The following is a 20,700-nucleotide window of genomic DNA, read 5'->3' on the forward strand; positions in this document are numbered from 1 at the left end:
TTGGCATGGATGTCTCCATAACTAAAATCTATCTGTTCATGCTTTATGAGACAATTTAAGCACCCTTACTTTCATACCCCACCCCTTTTTTAGAAAGCCCAAAAGTAACAATATTTTTTTGTTATTTGCGACTTGGCACTGTAGTAAAAGTTACCCAACCATAGCCTATAGTTCTAATCTTCATTTAGTGTTTTGAAGATGTATTTTGGAGTTGTAAGCTGATAGTTCCAATTTAAGCCAAGTGGATTTGCATATTTTATTTTTAGTTTTATATTTCACAAGACTATCTGTATTTTGTAATGTGCACACTAGGCGCGATCATTCATTTCATTCTTGATCAAATATTTCCTTAAAGCAATCTAATCAGACATGGTGTTGCATGTTATATTTCATAATTGAATTGTGATGGAAGTATGATATTTGGGACTTTGTTAAATGAATTGGTATCCTTTCTTTTCCTTTTATAGAGACCCATTGACACCAATTTCATGAATGCCTTCAGTCAAACAATTCATGTTCTTTGTACATGTTTTGACCATCAAGATTGCAAAATTTCATAGCAAGCTGATTGTACATGTTTTGACCATTGAACTCTTCAAATCATCATTGTCTACAAAGACAAAGCTAAAAGACCTTAAAATTCTTGCTTTTGCCTTAGAGTATTCATAGCTTCCCATACGGCCAAATGAAGAAGAAACAATAAGAAAATTGATAAATCATCAAAAGTTTGCTATTGACAAACCAAAATATATCGATCCACATGTAAAGGCAAATGCATTGTTGTAAGCTCACTTTTCAAGGCATGTCATAGCTGGAAACCTAACACTAGATCAGTGAGCTTCGTTCTGCTAACTAGATTCTTCAAGCTATGGTGGATGTTATTTCTAGTAATGGTTGGTTCAATCTAGCTCTTGCAGCAATGGAATTGAGCCAAATGGTTACGCAAGGTCTTTGGGACCATGATTTTGTCCCGTTACAGCTTCCACATTTCACCAAGGAACTTGCTAAGAAGTGCCATGAAAATCTAGGGAAAAACATTGAAACTATTTTTGATTTAGTTGAGATGGAGGATGATGAAAGACATGAATTGTTACAAATGACAGATTCACAGCTGTTAGACATTGCTCATTTTTGTAATCACTTCTCAAACATTGATTTGGCATATGACATAGTTGACAGTGATGATGTGAGGGCTGGAGAGAATGTAATAGTGTAGGTCACTCTAGAAAGAGATCTTGAAGGTAGACATGAGTTGGGTCTAGTTGATGCACCAAGGTATCCCAAAGCAAAGGAAGAAGTATGGTGGCTAGTAATTGGGGATTTAAAAAGCAATCAACTATTGACCATTAAGAGGGTATTGCTCCAAAGGAAGATTAAAGTCAAGCTTGGGTTTACTGCACCTTCAGAGCTTAGAGAGAAGACATATACACTATATTTCATGTGTGATTGATAGCTTGGGTGTGATCAAGAGTAAACTTTCATAGTTAATGTGAATGAAGCAGAAGATGAAGAAAATGCAAAGGAATGAATGTTATTTACCGAGTACCATAGTATAAATTTTGCATGAAGTTGATATGGTCAATATATGATGATGGAGAAAGAGTGTGTGGAAAAACTCTACAACTCAAATATACATGCTCACAGAATAAGTTTTATCTAGTAACTTGAATGCTTTTACCATGGGTTTCAGTGATACATGATTTTAGTTAAAAATTTATTAATAAACAGCTCTTGCCATTGGCTTCACCAATCTATGATTTCAATACAAAAAATCATTGCCAACACTAATATTAAGATCAATTGCAGCATGCTTTCATTTAATGCAACCCATTAATTGGGAATCAAGACTTTAGCAAACTAGCTAAGTGTACTTGTGGTTACTGTGTTGAGCTTGTAATAACTTAAATAGTTAATACTATTTTCATAGCGTAGAAGTATTTGGAACCCCCCCTCAATGACCAAATTTTTCTCATGTTCCTCTTTGTGAAAATACTTGAACCTAGAAAGGACCTTGTCCAAATTTACTAAGTCCCTTATAGAAGGATAGACATTGAAAATTGAAAGAAAACCTTTAAATTCTATTGGAAAATTCTCCTGATAATCATCATATGGGATGGATGGAATGAAAGAAACTCAGTAACTCAGTATCTGGAACCCCCCCTCAATGACCAAATTTTTCTCATGTTCCTCTTTGTGAAAATACTTGAACCTAGAAAGGACCTTGTCCAAATTTACTAAGTCCCTTATAGAAGGATAGACATTGAAAATTGAAAGAAAACCTTTAAATTCTATTGGAAAATTCTCCTGATAATCATCATATGGGATGGATGGAATGAAAGAATATCAGTAATATCAAGACAATTTGATATTTAATTACTTAGTTTAATTAATTTCTTAGGCAAAATATATGAGGAACAAAGACATTGCATTAGTGTAGACTATAGTAAATGACTTGGACACTTAGATATCGGGAAATTTGTACTTGTTTCAAATTGAAACATTTAAGTCCCATTGAATTCTCATGCATTACTGGAAGAAGTAAAGTAGAAAAAGATTAAGATATTTGAAACTTGATAAGTAGGAGATATTTTACACAAAAAGTCAAATTGTGATCTTACTATTAGGATTCAGTTGTGTGTTTTTGAGGCAAACAAGCATATTATGATTTAGCAAGCAGGTTTATATTAGAATTATAGTTTATAAAATATCTTAATATCATACCTTTGTACTCCAAAGTTGAGTCCCAAACATCTTTGTCAGTATTTGTGTTTTTGAAGTTTTCTTTTGTGTACATTTTGTGCTGTATTAGTTGGTTTTATAAATAAAAATTGGTTCCCATATTTAACTTTATTCTCACCTGAGAACTCACTAGTGTTATTCCAAGGAGTTTCAGGTAGGAATTGTAACAAAGCATGTGTTGAATCAATTTTATCAGTTTCTATGGAGTTTTATAATGATTTGAATTATAACATTCATGAGAATCCAAAATCTTTGTGGTTTTTTAAACTAAATTTCTATAAAATGTGCTCCAAAAAAGTACTTTTGGGGATGAAAGTGATGATGATATAGATTTGAATGAACAATTTGGTACTTCAAGTGCTACACCAAAAGTGCTAGAAGAAAATGTCAGTGATGATGAGATTGTTGAATCAAACATTGAACTTGACAATGAAGGAGTTGTTGAACCAAACAATGACTCCCCACAAAAAGTAAGGTTTCGATTGATAATATTTTCTATTGAAAACTAAAATATGTATTTCATAGTACATTCTGAGTCCGAGTTAGTATTTCTTTTGGTGCTTCTACATGATTGATGCTATTAACATCAACTCCTTAATTAACATATGTAGTTATTGATAGATGGGAAATCCCTTTGTTGAAGTAATTGAAGAGCAATGAGATTCTACCCAAGCAGCCAAGGGCAAAACAATGGAGGCAATGTCAAATGGTATAACTCTTTGCTAATAGAATCTATAGAGTGGCTGTCATATATCATTTCTGGAAGGGTATCACATAGATTGCCTTTTGCATTTGTTCTAATCTTAGAGTTTCTTAGGTGATTTGGAAGAGGCTATTAACCATCTTATAGATCATTGGCGATTGTGTCACTTCTTATAGGATCATTAGTTGCCAAGGAGGTCTCCTCAACACAAAATCCTCAACTGGCTTTGCACTTGGCCCTGACTGCAACATTCTTTGCTGGGATTTTTCAAGCAAGCATGGGCATTTTTAGGTTGATGATTTACATGTCTAATAATGCAATAATGTCACTATGCAAGCCTCTCAATGTTTTTCCTTCATAGGATTCTTCTTTTATAGAGAAGATACATGTGACTGTACATAATTGAGTGGAAGGCATGCACTAAAAACTCATGTAATTAAATGGTTTTAAGAAGTCCCATATTTCTATTTTTAGTTATGTAATTCTTCTTATTTGGGATGGCATGAGAAAGTCATACTAACTTATATAACTATTTAAAGTTCACGGACAACACTAGAATCTTTTTCAGTGGAGCCAAACAGCTGGTTTTGGTCACTAATAGTATGTGTCACATCATTTATGATTCTACTATAGGTTGGGATTCATTATAGAATTTCTATTGCATGCAACTATCATGGGTTTCATGGCTGGAGCAGCCATTGTTGTTTCTCTCCAATAGCTAATAGGCATTCTTGGTCTTCAACATTTTACTATAGAGATAGACATAGCATCTACCATGAGATCATTATGGGGACAAACTCACAAGGTATGTTTATATGCAATGAATCAGCAACCTCGTGATTTGAATACATCTAAAGTAAAGAATTCGTTCTTGAATAAAGTATATTGCCAACTTATTGTTATCGTCTTCTTGTAATTGTATTGATGTGCAGTGGAGGTGGGAGACCATAGTGCTTGGAATATGCTTTCTCTCTTTTCTACTCATCACTCATCAAATTGTCAGTATTATAACATAACTTTGTGATTCTCTTTCATTTTTCTATCCATATAATACCTAGCCTTCATAATGACAAGAAGAAATAACATGGAATGACTGATGTCTGATATGGTGTTGATCTATTTTTTCATTCTTGTGGGTTGATTTGACAGAGTAAGAAAAATCCTAAGCTCTTCTGGATATCAGCAGCTACTTCTCTGACATATGTAACTCTTAGTAGTGTGCTGGTGTTCACTACACATGCTGATAAACATAAGGTTAAGATTGTATGAGTTTCTATCACCAACTATTCTATATTGTCTTGTATTCATTTTTGCACAATGTGTTCAATTCACTCACGTCTAAGTATGGTAGAATGAATCACTTATCAAATCACTTATTATTATGATCTGTACATGTTTAGCATCACTACCCAAAAGATACTAGTTATTTAGCGAGTTTGAAACACGATGGGTATGGAACAATTTGTTTGATATTATGTCTAATTGCTATTCTAAACATGACTTTCTGGTCCTAAAATGCATGTTTCTTTTGCTAATGTTTTTGTGGGTGGCTTGAAACAGGTTGGTCACTTAAAAAGTGGTTTGAACCCATTGACCACTGAATTATTTGTTTTCGAGGCCAAATATTTAAAGACCCTTGTGAAGGTAGGACTAATAATTGGCATCATCACACTCACTATAAGAGCTAATCCATTGAATTATGTTCATTGGCTGGTAATTTATTACCTCTAGCTGATTTAAATGAGTCCCGTGTAGGAAGGAATAACAGTTGGCAAAACTTTTGTATTGTTCAAGAACTACAATACTGATGGCAATAAAAAGATGATTGCCATTGGTATGATGAACATTTTAGGTTCATGCACATCTTGCTACATCACAACTGGTAATTAATGCAATGCATTTAATCTATTGAGTTGCAAAAAATTATATGACTACTCTGAGTCTTTATTGCATTCAAAGCATGAAATTTAGTACTGGTCCTAAGTTTTCATAGCAATCAAACCATGGATTTTGTATTGATTCTAGGACTTTATGTTATTCAAACCATGGATTCTAATGTTAATTCTAGGTTTTTATGGCATTCAAAATGTGAACTGTACAAGAATTTATATGGTTTGAAGGGATGTTGCCCCACACTTCTCGTCACCACCCTTGTAGTTAAATGTTGTTCTTGGACTCCTGGGATATTATTATTGGGTAAAGCTTAAACGGTCTTGAATTTGTTTGTTTTCTTTTGCTATTTGGGGTTCTGGGTTTCTAAAATATCTCAACAATGAAAAAGAATGTGCTGACCAACTCTCTAGTAGGCTCCTCTTAATTGGGTACTTCATGTGGGTTGCTAGACTACAAGATGCTTCCTTTATTCAACAAGTGGTGAGTGTTTAACCTTGAGAACCTTGCGGTCTCATTGTTCTTGTCTTCATGCTTCTCAATCTTGTGATCAAGCACCAAAATCTCTGATGCAGGGCCAATTCTTAAGTGGATGAGGAAAAAAAGGTGATTGAGGATGTGGATAAAGATAGACATTATGCAATTGATGCGTCAATTGTAAGAATTGTGAAGATTAGAAAAGATTTAGCACACCAACAACTTGTTATGGAGTGCATTGAGAAACTTGGACGGATGTTCAAGGTGAATTGCCTGATTGGATGCTAGATACTTATGTTTGCATCACTAGTACTTTAGATTCTCTTTCTACTTCCCCACAATGAATGGGTTTATACCTGTGTGAATTTGTAAAAAGTGGTCTTTTCCTTTTTCAATAGATTGTCCTTTATCCATAAGAAAATGATATACCTGGATAAGTAGGCATATTGATTTATCTTCATAGGCATATTCATAGGCATACTGGTGACTATTTGATGTACTTTTTCCTCTTTGTAGTGTGTAGTTTATGTTTGTGGTCCTGATGCGATCATATTTGGCATGGTGGTTCTTTGGAAAGGGAGGAGATCCTAGAAGCGACAAGCCCAAACTTTAGATTTTTGTTCCTTCTATGGCTTTTGGTGGAGTATTAATAAGTTTTGTGTTGTGCCCAGCAGAGTTGATAAAGATAACAAGAACTAGACTTTGTATCTATTGTATGTATATAAATTGAACTCTAGACTCCATACCATTGACTATTTGTTGTTTTGAAATGTAGATTGCAAGTTCAGGAGAATGACAACAGGCAACTGAAAAAGCATCAACAGATATATGTTGGGCCTTTGGACTGTGCATTGCAAACTCTTAGAAATGAAAGGGTAAGTTGTTAAATAGTTGTTACTATTTGGTGTGTAGTTGTAGACATGAAATATAAATGCTTCATGTGGTATCCTTGATTATACAAGATACTCTTTGATTGTTTCATTGGTGCATAATTTTCTAGGTACAAGGTTTGTTTCGTGGTGGCCTAACTTCATTTTTTAAGGAGTCTATAAGAAGCATAGTTTTCTTCAGTACTTATGAATTGAGTCATTATCATATGCTTTCACTTATTAGTACGCATGATAAGGTGAACCCCCAAATGAATTCCCAATCTTCTCAATTTGTCAACTATTCTTCTAAAGTTTTTATAGAAGCAAGAGTTGGAGTTGTCTCTAGTGGGCTTGCACGAATTGAGGTATGTAACCTTAATGTTGGAATTTCAATTTAAGTATTTAAACTATGTTTTTGCAGATCAAATGTTTGCAATAAAACTTGTAATTTTCTTTGCAGTTTTGGTCAACTATTTTGCCTCTCGATGTTGCAAAAACCCATATTCAAGCAAGTCAAATATTAATGCCAGTAGAAATCCTATACACACAATCAGGATGGTAGGACATAAAATTTCATTTTTACATGGACTCTACTCTAGAAAAAATGTTTTTAAATTAATTTTTAATAAAGATTTTGACTAGGATTTTACAAAGCTGTTGGATTCTTATGAAAACAATTAGGATATCTACTAGGATTGATGGTTGGATTATTGAATTGGGTTAATTTATTTATTTGCAAGTTTTCTTGTGTTCTGGATAAAAAAACATTATCATTCACAATATTAACACCAATTGTTTGCATGCTTATTTTATAGTGGGTATATAGAATGTTCTAATCAAAAGATTAAAATTTAAATATTCAAATACCACGGGACTTAGCTTCTATCTTTTTGTCTAGGATCTATTATACTAAGTAGTCTTAGATAACCAATAGATGAATTTAAAAGCAACAAGTGCTCATATTAATGAACATGAAACCATTTCCCAATTCTATGTTTGGCAGATTTATAGAGAACTTGGTTTTAGAGGATTATATGTTGGCTTGGGGCCTACATTGGTGAGAGATTTCCCCGCTAATGCTATAGCTATCATCACTTGGGAACTTACAACAAATTTACTGGGGGTGAAATGTTAGTAAGAGCATTTCCTTCAGAGATGAATGGGTTTATACCTATGTGAATTTGTAAAAAGTGGTCTTTTCTTTTTTCAATAGATTGTCCTTTATCTGTAAGAAAATGATATAATTGGATAGGTAGGCATATTGACGTACCTAGGAACTGGCATTATGTCATGTGACTCAACCAACAATATCTTTGTACCAAGTATAGTGCACTATAATGGTATTATTCATACAATGTTGATATTTACTCAAGAAGACTATTTTTATTTAGTTTTATTCACCAAGTTTCCTTTTTAGTTTGATTTTGTGCCGGTGACACTTCAGACTTGATGGGAACACGACCCAAGTACAAAATGAACACAACAAGAAAGGGAAAATTTTATTAACTGTGAAAATATGCTAGTACATTTAGTACAGAGAAAATAGACAACAAAACATGCCCTAAGGGCTTACAACAATATAAGTCTAGAGATAATTTCTCCTTTTAGTACCTCCTCTCGAACTCCACTCCGAACTACTTTTTATAATGCCAAAAATGTTCTTAAATAGACCCTAGAGGGTTAAGGATTAGGAATAAATTCTAGAAAGTGCTAGTTGGCATCCAATGACCAAATAGAAGGATCTAGAAGTTGCATTAGAAGTCAGAACAAAATTAGAAGAATCCAGAAACGGTAACTGAACTTTCGGGAGGCATAACTTTTGAACCGTAGCTCCGATTGACGAACCGTTTACATTTTTGAAAAGCTCTCAAAGTGCTCTATAGCCTTATGGACAAGATTTTCTTGTCCCCCCTTTTTTGGCCCTATTCAATGTCATTTAATTACCCTAACCTATCTTCAAAGCATTCTTAGGAGGTCTCCAAAAACCAAAAAATTGCAATAACTTTCAAACTGCGAGGCCTTTCGACCTGATTCTTTTTCTGGAATTCTCTAAATTACAATTAAAATATTTTGACCAATTTAAACCTTTTAGTTCACCAAAATGATGGCTCAATTAAATACTCCTATTTTTTCAACATTTACTCGTATTTAAGGTGTTCAAATACTCTATCCTAGAACACTGATAGTGGAACTGTGAGAGTTGGAACTTTTATTTGACCCAAATGGGTATCCAAAAATGAAAACACATGAAATAGAAACTAAGTCTAAGTACATTATTTTTGTTGACACAAGATTTCCCTTATACCTCTAGATGCTCTTGCATCAGACACCCAAGGTAGATTGAAAAGTGACCCTGTCAGTTTATGAATGTTAGAGGAAATCCCAAATGGGACATCTCAACTACTGATATCCAAATTGAGTCCTCGATTGGTCGTCCTTTCCAATTGACCAAATACTCTTCATACTGCCTATTTCTGGTACTCCTACTGACACGATGATCTAGAATGTCTTCTATCTCCTCCTTCTTAGAAGTAGGAATTAGACATGGCTCTAACATCAGCTCCTCATCTGCACCATCATCATGATACTCTGTTAAGTCTACAATGTTGAAAATAGGATAAATGTGAATTCCATCTAGCAACTCCACCTCATATGCATTTCCTGAGTCATTTTTCTTCAAAATTTTGCAGGGACCAAATTTCTTCATTTTTAGCTTGTTGTAAGTACCCGATGGAAATCTTTCTTTCCGTAAGTGTACCATGACTAGATCCCCTACTTGGAATTTTGTATGTCTTCTCCTTTGATCAGCCCTAGCTTTATACTCTTAATCCATCTTGGTAATGTGTGCCTGAACCTCCTCATGTAGACACTCGATATGTTCAAAAAATTCTTCACCTTCAGCACTTGTCCTCTCTCCTTGCTCTATCTTCCTCAATTCTGGTGCAGTCCTTGGGCTATTTCCATATACAATTTGGAATGGTGATCTAAACTTGTTTATAGAGTTATTGTAAGAAAACTCTACTTGTGTTAGAATCAAATCCCACCCCTTGGGCTTATCCCCAACTAAACATCTCAACAAATTGCATAGACATTTGTTTACCACTTTTGTTTGGCCGTCAGTCTGCGGGTGATGTGTGGAACTGAATTTCAAGTCTGTTCTCAACTTCTTCCACAATGTTCTCCAAAAATACCCTAAAAATTTAGTATCTCTATCGAAAACTATACTCCTTGGAAGGCCATGTAGTCTTACCACCTCTCTGAAAAAAGGTCTGCAATATGGACAACATCATGAGTTTTGTGGCATGGGATGAAATGTTCCATTTTGGAGAACCTATAACCCACCAAAAATACTGAGTCATTACCCCTTTGTGTCCTCGGCAATCCAAGAACAAAATCCATACTAAATACCTTGGCAACTTGACAAATCTGACAACTCTGTACAAACTTCTTCACATCATGTGAAATTTGAGGCCAAAAATAATGTTCTCTAAGAATGGCAATGGTCTTATCTTGACAAAAATGTCCTGCCATCCCTCCACTGTGTTTCTCCTTAATCAGATTTTCCCTCATGGAACTCCTTGGAATGCATAATTGATTGCCCTTGCATAACATACCATCCTGAATCATATAGTCTAACCACTTAGTTCTGTCTACAACAACAGGTTCTTTACAAGCTTTTCATGCTTTAGCAAAATCAGGATCCTCAGGGTACAAATTCTTGAGTTCATCAAACCCAACTACTCCAACCTACATTACTGTAAGCAACAACTATATCCTACTTAGTGCATCTGCAACCCTATTAGATTTTCCACTTCTATGCTTCAACACAAATGTATAGCTCTGCAAGAACTCTACCCACTTCATATGCCTCTAATTCAATTTACTTTAGCTATTTAGGTACTGTAATGCCTGGTGATCAATATATAAAACAAATTCTATTGCCAATAAATAATGCCTCCATTTCTTTAAGACCTTAACTATTGCATAGGACTCTTGATCATAAACAAAATACTTCATTTTTGCATCATTCAAATTTTCACTAAAATATGCAATAGGCTTACCTTCTTGGCTTAATACAGCCCCAATAGTTCTGCTACTAGCATCACAATCCACCTGGAACACCTTTCTAAAATTTGGAAGTGCCAACATAGGTTGTTCTCTCACATTCTTCCTCAACAATTCAAAAATTCTCACAGTTGCCGCAGTCCATTTGAACTCTTTTCTATCCCCTCTTATTGTGTCAGTCAGGGGTGCACATATGCCACTGAAATTCTTAATAAACTTTTTGTAAAAACTAACAAAACCATGGAATGATCTTACCTCAGTAGCATACCTTGGAGTAGGCCATTCCAAGATGGCTTTTACCTTCTATGGATCCATTTTGAGACCTTTAGGTGATATAACAAACCCCAAGTAGACTAACTCCCTTTTTGCAAAGATACACTTCTTTAGATTAATTAACAGTTTCTCTTCCCTTAACCTTTCAAGGACACTAAAAATATGCAATAAATGTTCTTCCAAAGTCTTGCTGAAAATTAAAATATTATCCAAACAGACAATAACAAATTTTTCCAAGAACTTCTTAAGTACCTCATTCATAAGCCACATGAAAGTGCTTGGGGTATTTCTCAATCCAAAGGGCATGACTAACCACTCATAAAGATCCTCCTTGGTCTTGAAGGCTATTTTCCACTCATCTACTTCTCATATCCATATCTAATGATACCCACTCTTGAGATCTATCTTTGTGAAGTACTGAGCTCCACTCAAGCAGTCCATAAGATCATCCATTCTTGGAAAAGGAAACTGATACTTGATGTTATCCTATTTATAGCTCGAGAGTCTGTACACATCCTCCACTCTCCATCCTTCTTTGGTGCAAGTACTATAGGTACTGTACATGGACTCAGGCTCACTTGAATCAAGCACTTCCTTAATAACTCTTGAACTTGTCTATTTAGCTCCTTAGTTTTAGTAGGAGTCATCCTGTGAGCAGCCTTGTTAGGCAAACTAGCTCTTGGAATTAAATCTATCTGATGACTAATTTGCCTTACTGGTGGCAATCCTTCTAGAACATTATTAGAGATGATATCTCCAAACTCACCTAGTAAATCTGAAACTTCAGGTGGCATTTCACTACTAGCTTCTTTATCTTTCCTAGGAATCAAAGCATAGCACATACATTGATGTTTCATGCCATCTAAAAACTTCCTTCCATCAACAAGACAAATCCTAGCACTGCTACATACCTTTTCACCTTCCTTTTTCATGGGCTTCAATTTGTGGCAAACTCCATCCTTTGTTAGAGAGTATGTGTTTGCATGACCATCATGTACTGCATGCATATCAAACTGTCACGGTCTACCCAACAATAGATGGAAAACATCCATTGGAATAAAATCACAGAGAACTTCATCATGGTAACTCCCAATTTTTAATTTCACTAAACATTGTTCACTTACCAGGACCTTATGATCATCTTTCACCCAAGCAATCCGATAGGGATGGGGGTGTTTCTCCCTCTTGAGCTTAAACTTAGAGACCATCTCCTCTGATACCAAGTTATTAGTGCTATCACCATCAATGATCACATCACAACATTTATCCTCACACTTGCACCTGGTACGAAATAAACTCCTCCTTTCTTCGAGTTCAATCTCACCACTTAGCAGGACCCTTTCATTTACTAAAGTCTCTCCTCTTTCTGCATCCTCTGAATGTGACAATTGTGCATCCTCATCCACATGAGCAACCCTAGCTTGACCCTTAGCTCTCCTATCTATCCTTCGTTGTCATTGAGGGCATTCAAAAGCATGATGACCTCTTCCTCTCTAATTTCCAAAGTATTGATCATGAGAGCAGTTGAAACCCTCATTCCTCTAGTTCATACTAGTACCCACATCTTTATTTTTCTTTTGGGTTTCATTTTGGCCTCCATATGACCTACCACTACCCCTTCCTCCTTGACCATTCCCTCTTTGTCTCCCTTCAAACCTCTTATTTAGCTCCTCTTCAACTCATAGGGAAAACTGGTATGCCACTTGAATGCTGGTCATTCTTAACAAACTTAATTCCTCCTGGATGCTAGGTCGCAAACCATTGATATAACGAGAAACCTTCTCCTTATTTGCTTCTGCATGCCTTGCTCTAATCAAAAGTCAATAAAAATCCTCTCTATATTCTTGGACTGATTTTCCTACTTGCTTTAACACATGCATCTTCTTAAACAAATCAAGCTTGTTGTCAATAGGAATGAATTGGTTATTCAATTTGTCCAGCATACGATCCCACATTGTGATCTTCTCCTTTCCTCTTCTGTTTCTTTCCAATTGAACCTCTTGCTACCAAATTTTGGCATGGCCTTTCAGTTTGGCCTTTGCAAACTCAACCCTATCTGGATCCCTGATATCCTCATACTCAAAGTATTCTTCCAGTTCATTGATCTAATCGATCAACTCATCTGGTTTCAGATTTTTTGAAAATACACCCACATCAATTGTAGGTCTTTTCCCAAACTTATTAATATCCCTAAAAAGCCTTTCTTCTACCTTATTCAGAACTTTCCCGTCAAATTCCCCTTCTAGTCTAATTTCTTCTTCTTCATTGTCATCCTCAATTTCGTCGCCTACAACAACATTTGTTCCTCTATGGAGCTCCTCCTACAATGCTTGTACCTACCTTTGGAGGGCTCTAACCTCCTTAGGATTAATAGCTCTGGCCCTTCCACCACGCTCTCTTCATGGAGGAATCTTCTTAATTAAAACCCACAACCACATAGTCCTGGTGCAAACTGCCTCACAGTCAGCGCTCTGTCTACACACTCAGGAAAACCAGCTCTGATACCACTTGATGGGTACACGACCCAAGTATAGAATGTACACAATAGGAAAGGGAAAATTTTATTAACTATGAAAATATGCTAGTACATTTAGTACAGAGAAAATAGGCTTCAAAACATGCCCTAAGGGCTTAAAATAGTATAAGTCTGGAGATAATTTCTCTTTTTAGTACCTCCTCTCAAATTCCACTCCGAACTACCTTTTACAATGCCAAAAATGTTCCTAAATAGACCCTAGAGGGTTAAGGATTAGGAATACATTCTAGAAAGTGCTAGTTGGCATCCACCAACCAAATAGAAGGCTCTAGAAGTCACATTAGAATTCGGAACAAAATTAGAAGAATCTAGAAATGATAACCGAACTTCTGAGAGGCGTAACTTTTGAACTGTAGCTCCAATTGACAAACCGTTTACATTTTTGAAAAGCTCTTGAATCGCTCTATAGCATTGTGGAAAAGCTTAGCTTGTCCCCCATTTTTAGTCCTATTCAAGGTCATTTAATGCCTCTAACCTAACTTTGAAGCATTCTTAGGATGTCTTCAAAAATTAAAAAAATTGCAATAACTTTCAAACCGTGGGGCCTTTCGACTTGATTCTTTTTTTGGAATGCTCTAAATTCAAATTGCAATCTCTCAACCAATTTATAACTTCTAGTTCACCAAAATGATGGTTCAATTAGATATTCCTATTTTTTTTGATATTTACATGTATCCCAAGGTGTTCAAATACTCTATCCTAGAACACTGATAGTGGAACTGTGAGAGTTGGAACCTTTATTTGACCCAAATGGGTATCTAGAAATGAAAACACATGAAATAAAAACTTAGTCTAAGTATATTTTTTTGGTTGACATAGGATTGCCCTTATACCTCTGGATGCTCCTGCATCAGACACCCAGGGTAGATTGAAAAGTGACCCTGTCACTTTATGAATGGTAGAGGAAATCCCAAATGGGACACCTTAGCTGTTGATATCCAAGTTGAGTCCTCAATCGATCATCCTTTCCACTCGACCAAATAGTCTTCATACTACCTTTTTGTGGTACTCTTACCCACATGATGATCTAGAATGTCTTCTATCTCCTCCTTCTTAGAAGCAAGAATTGGACATGGCTCTAACATCAGCTCCTCATTTGCACCATCATCATGATACTCTGTTAAGTCTGCAATGTTGAAAATAGGAGAAATGTGAATTCCATCTGGCAAATCCACCTCATATGCATTTCTTGAGTCATGTTTCTTCAAAATTTTGCGAGGACTAAATTTCTTCATTTTTAGCTTGTTATAAGTATCAGATGGAAATCTTTCTTTCCGTAAGTGTACCATGACTAGATCCTCTACTTGGAATTCCTTATGTCTTCTCCTTTGATAAGCCCTAGCTTTATACTCTTGATTAATCTTGGTAATGTGTGCCTGAACCTCCTCATGTAGACGCTTGATATGTTCAGCAAATTCTTCAGCTTCAATAGTTGCCCTCTTCTCTTGCTCTATCTTCCTCAATTCTGGTGTAGTCCTTGGGCTATTTCCATATACAATTTGGAATGGTGATCTACCAGTACTCCTGTTTATAGAGTTATTGTAAGCAAACTCTTCTTGTGGTAGAATCAAATCCCACCCCTTGGGCTTATCCCCAACTAAACATCTTAGCAAATTGCCCAGACTTCTATTTGGCCGTCAATCTACGGGTGATGTGTGGAACTAAATTTCAAGTCTATTTTCAACTTGTTCCACAATTTTCTCTAGAAATACCCTACAAATTTAGTATCTCTATCAGAAACTATACTCCTTGGAAGACCATGTAGTCTTACCACCTCTCTGAAAAACAAGTCTGCAATATGGACAACATCATGAGTTTTGTGGCATGGGATGAAATGTTTCATTTTGGAGAACCTATCAACCACCACAAATATTGAGTCATTACCCCTTTGTGTCCTTGGCAATCCAAGAAAAAAATCCATACTTATGTCCTCCCATAGCTTTTATGGAACAGGCAATGGCTGATATAGTCCAGTATTGTGACTAAATCCCTTGGGAACTTGATAAATCTAACAACTTTGTACAAACTTCTTCACATCCTATGAAATTTGAGGCCAAAAATAATGTTCTCTAAGAATGGAAATGGTTTTATATTGACCAAAATGTCCTGCCATCCCTCCACTATGTTTCTTCTTAATTAGATTTTCCCTCATGGAACTCCTTGGAATGCATAATTGACTACCCTTGAATAACATACCATCCTGAATTAGATAGTCTAACCACTTAGTTCTGTCTACAACAATAGGTTCTTTACAAGCTTTCCATGCTTCAAAAAAATTAGGATCCTCAAGGCATAGATTCTTGAGTTCATCAAACCCAACTACTCCAACCTGCATTACTATAAGCAACAACTATCTCCTTTTTAGTGCATCTGCAACCTTGTTAGATTTTCCACTTCTATGCTTCAACGCAAATGTATAGCTCTGCAAGAACTCTACCCACTTCATATGCCTCTGATTCAATTTACCTTGGCTATTTAGGTACTGTAATGCCTGGTGATCAGTATATAAAACAAATTCCTTTGGAAATAAATAATGCCTCCATTTCTTTAAAGCCTTAACTATTGCATAGAACTCTTGATCATAAACATAATACTTCTTTTTCGCATCATTTAATTTTTCACTAAAATATGCAATAGGCTTACCTTCTTGGCTTAATACAACCCCAATAGCACTACCACTAGCATCAAAATCCACTTGGAACACCTTTCTAAAATCTAGAAGTGCCAATACAAGTTGTTCTATCACCTTCTTCTTTAGCAATTCAAAACTTCTCATAGCTGTCGAAGTCCATTTGAACTATTTTCTATCCCCTCTTATTGTGTCAGTCAAGGGTGCACATATGCCACTGAAATTCTTAATAAACTTTTTGTAAAAACTAACTAGACCATGGAACAATCTTACCTCATTAGCAGACCTTGGAGTAGGCCATTCAAAGATGGCTTTTACCTTCTCTGGATCTATTTTGAGACCTTTAGGTGATATAACAAACCCCTAGTAGACTAACTCCCTTTTTGCAAAGATACACTTCTTCAGATTAATTAACAGTTTCTCTTCCCTTAACCTTTCAAGGACACTATGAATATGCAATAAATTTTCTTCAAAAGTCTTGCTGAAAATTAAAATATCATCCAAATAGACAATAACAAATTTTCCCAAGAACTTCTTAAGTACCTCATTCATAAGCTGCATGAAGGTGCTTGGGGCATTTGTCAATCCAAAGGGCATGACTAACCACTATTAAAGACCTTCCTTGGTCTTGAAGGCTATTTTACACTCATCTCCTTCTTGTATCCACATATGATGATAGCCACTCTTGAGATCTATCTTTGTGAAGTACTGAGCTCCACTCCAGCAGTCCACAAGATCATCTATTCTTGGCAAAGGAAATCGATACTTCATGGTTATCCTATTTATAGCTTGAGAGTCTATACACATCCTCCACTCTCCATCCTTCTTTGGTGTCAGTACTGTAGGTACTACACATGGACTTAGGCTCTCCTAAATCAAGCCCTTCCTCAATAGCTCTTGAACCTGTCTATTTAGCTCCTCAATTTTAGTATCAGTCATCCTATGAGTAGCCTTGTTAGGCAAACTAGCTCCTAGAATTAAATCTATCTAATGACTAATTTTCCTTACTGGTGGCAATCCTTTTGGAACATTATCAGAGATGATATCTCCAAACTCACCTAGTAAATCTAAAACTTCAAGTGGTATTTCACTACTACCTTCTTTATCTTTCCTAGGAATCAAAGCATAGCACATACGTTGATATTTCATGCCATCTAAAAACTTCCTTCCGTAAACAAGACAAATCCTAGCACTACTACATACGTTTTCACCTTCCTTTTTCATGGGCTTCAGTTTGTGGCAAATGCCATCCTTTGTTACAGAGTATGTGTTTGCATGACCATCATGTATTGCATGTTTATCAAACTACCACGGTCTACCCAACAATAGATGGAAAACATCCATTGGAATAACATCACAGAGAACTTCATCATGATAACTCCAAATATTGAATTTCACTAAATATTTTTCACTTACCAGGACCTTATGATCATCTTTCACCCAAGCAATCCGATAGGGCTGGGGGTGTTTCTCCCTCTTGAGCTTCAACTTAGAGACCATCTCCTTCGATACCAAGTTATTAATGCTACCACCATCAATGATCACATCACAACATTTATCCTCACAGTTGCACCTGGTACTAAATAAACTCCTCCTTTGTTCAGGTTCAATCTCACCACTTAGTAGGGCCCTTTCAATTACTAAAGTCTCTCCTCTTTCTGCATCCTCTGAATGTAATAATTGTGCATCCTCATCCACATGAGCAAACCTAGCTTGACCCTTAGCTCTCCTATCTATCCTTCCTTGTTGTTGCGGGCATTCAAAGGCATGATGACCTTCTTCATTATAATGGAAAAAGGTACCGCAGAAGCCTCCTCTTCCTTGTCCACATCCTCTACCTCTTCCTCTTTGATTTCCAGAGTTTTGATCATGGGAGCGGTTGAAACCCTCATTCCTCTGGTTCCTACTAGTACCCACATCTTCACTTTTCTTTTGGGTTTCATTTCAGCCACCAGATGACCTACCACTACCCCTTCCTCCTTGACCATGCCCTCTTTGTCTCCCTTCAAACCTCTTATTTAGCTTCTCTTCAACTTGTAGGGAAAACTGGTATGCCTCTTCAATGCTAGTCATTCTTACCAGACTTAATTCCTTCTGGATGCTAGGTCACAACCCACTGATATAATGAGCAACCTTCTCCTTATTTGCTTCTGCATGCCTTACTCTAATAAAAAGTCAATAAAACTCCTCTGTATATTCTTGTACTAATTTTTTTGCTTGCTTTAACCCATGCATCTTCTTAAACAAATCAAGCTCGTAGTCAACAAGAATGAATTACTTCTTTAATTTGTCGACTATACGATCCCACCTTGTGATCTTCTCCTTTCCTCTTCTGTTTCTTTCCAATTGAACCTCTTGCTACCAGATTTTGGCATGGCCTTTCAGTTTGGCCTTTGCAAACTTAACCCTATCTGGATCCTTGATATCCTCATACTCAAAGTATTCTTCCAGTTCATTGATCCAATCGATCAACTCATCTAGTTTTAGATTTCCTGAAAATACACCCACATCAATTGTAGGTCTTTTACCAAACTTAGTCATGGCCCTAAAAAGCCTTTTCTCTGCGTGATTCAACACTTTTCCATCGAATTCCCTTTCTGGTCCAATTATTCTTCTTCATTGTCATCCTCACTTTTGTCGCCTGCAACAACATTTTTTCCTCTACAGAGCTCCTCCTACAATGCTTGTACCTGCCTTTGGAGGGCTCTAACCTCCTCAAGATTAATAGCTCTAGCCCTTCCACCATGCTCTCTTCGTGGAGGCCTCTTCTTAATTAAAAGCCACCACCACAAAATCCTGGTGCAAACTGCCTCACAGTCGGTGCTCTGTCTACACACTCAGGAAAACCAACTGTGATACCACTTGATGGGTACACGACCCAAATACAAAATGGACACAACAGGAAAGGGAAAATTTAATTAACTATTAATATATGCTAGTACATTCAGTATAGAGAAAATAGACTTCAAAACATGCCATAAGGGCTTACAATAGTATAAGTCTAGAGATAATTTCTCCTTTTAGTACCTCCTCTCAAACTCCACTTCGAACTGCCTTTTACAATTCTAGGAATATTCTTAAATAGACCCTAGAGGGTTAAGGATTAGGAATACATTATAGAAAGTGTTGGTTGGCATCCACCAACCAAATAGAAGGCTCTAGAAGTCGCATTAGAAGTCAAAATAAAATTAGAAGAATCTAGAAATGGTAACCGAACTTTTGGGAGGCATAACTTTTGAACTGTAGCTCCAATTGATGAACCGTTTACATTTTCGAAAAGCTCTCAAAGCGCTCTATAGCCTTATGGATGAGCTTTGATCCTCCCCCATTTTTGGCCCTATTTGAGTTCATTTAATGCCCCTAACCTAACTTTGAAACATTCTTAGGAGGTCTCCAAAAACAAAAAAATTGCAATAACTTTCAAATCATGGGGCCTTTCGACTTGATTCTTTTTCTGGAATGCTCTAAATTACAATTAAAATCTTTTGACCAATTTACACCTTCTAGTTCACCAAAATGATGGCTCAATTACATACTTCTAATTTTTTTGGCATTTACACGTATCCCAAGGTGTTCAAATACTCTATCCTAGAACACTAATAGTGGAACTATGAGAGTTGGAACCTTTATTTGACCCAAATGGGTATCTGAAAATCAAAAGACATGAAATAGAAACTAAGTCTAAGTATAGTTTTTTGGTTGACACAAGATTGCCCTTATACCTTTGGATGCTCTTGCATCAAGACTCAAATGCCTACAAATGCTTCATGAAGTGTCTAGTCTCGAGCCCTAGTCACTAGGCAAGCTCCTAGCTCTTATTATAGTTTTCTTACTGCAATGTCACATCTAGTTTGCATGTGATTCTACTGACCTAAAGGATCCTTAACCACAAATGATAGTAGTCTCCTCTGCCCAAGATAATACAAATTTGTTTGGATTTAAACAAGAAAATTGTAGCAACATTATTATTGAGGATTTTTGTCTGCTCAAAATCTTCTTATCTAAGAAAGCCTTCTTGAGGGATATGAGCTTGTCTATTTCTCCTTTCTGTCAAAGGTTCAATGAGAGAATGTTTCCAAGAGCCTAGCCAAGGTTACAAATGCAAAGTAAACTAGTTTTTGATTGCCTCTTTTATTAGAGTAGATTTACCTGTGGGGTGTAGAGCACATGGAGAGCTTGCCTGCTTATTTAGAGTTTTGTTTCTCATCCTTTTCCTGAATATCATATCAAAGAAAATACAAAGAGCTTGCACAAGTTTGTATGATTCTCTTTCTAATTTTGGTAGATAGAAAGCTATTATGGCTTGAGACTATGTTCAACATAATTTACAACCTCAACAAGAATTGGAATCCCAATTTTATACATATGTGGCATTGGTTGTAGTAACAAGAATGTCACTACATCATCTAGATATATTCAACAAATCAATATTCATACCCTACAATATTGGCTTTCCATTAGACGAAATTTCATGGAGGCAATCAATAAAATAGTTCAAATGCCTTACCTATGATTCCAC

The 20,700-nt window shown here is 36.1% G+C and overlaps 1 pseudogene; it reads left to right on the forward strand.

Moving 5' to 3' along the window:
• Window positions 1–868: 868 nt before the first annotated feature.
• Window positions 869–7,813, forward strand: LOC149572510 (mitochondrial arginine transporter BAC1-like; annotated as a pseudogene).
• The last annotated feature ends 12,887 nt before the right edge of the window (window positions 7,814–20,700 follow it).

The sequence above is a fragment of the Cupressus sempervirens genome, chromosome 2 (assembly GCF_028749045.1).
Source record: "Cupressus sempervirens isolate cs-2001-9-10 chromosome 2, ASM2874904v1, whole genome shotgun sequence".
NCBI classification, from domain to species: Eukaryota; Viridiplantae; Streptophyta; class Pinopsida; order Cupressales; family Cupressaceae; genus Cupressus; species Cupressus sempervirens.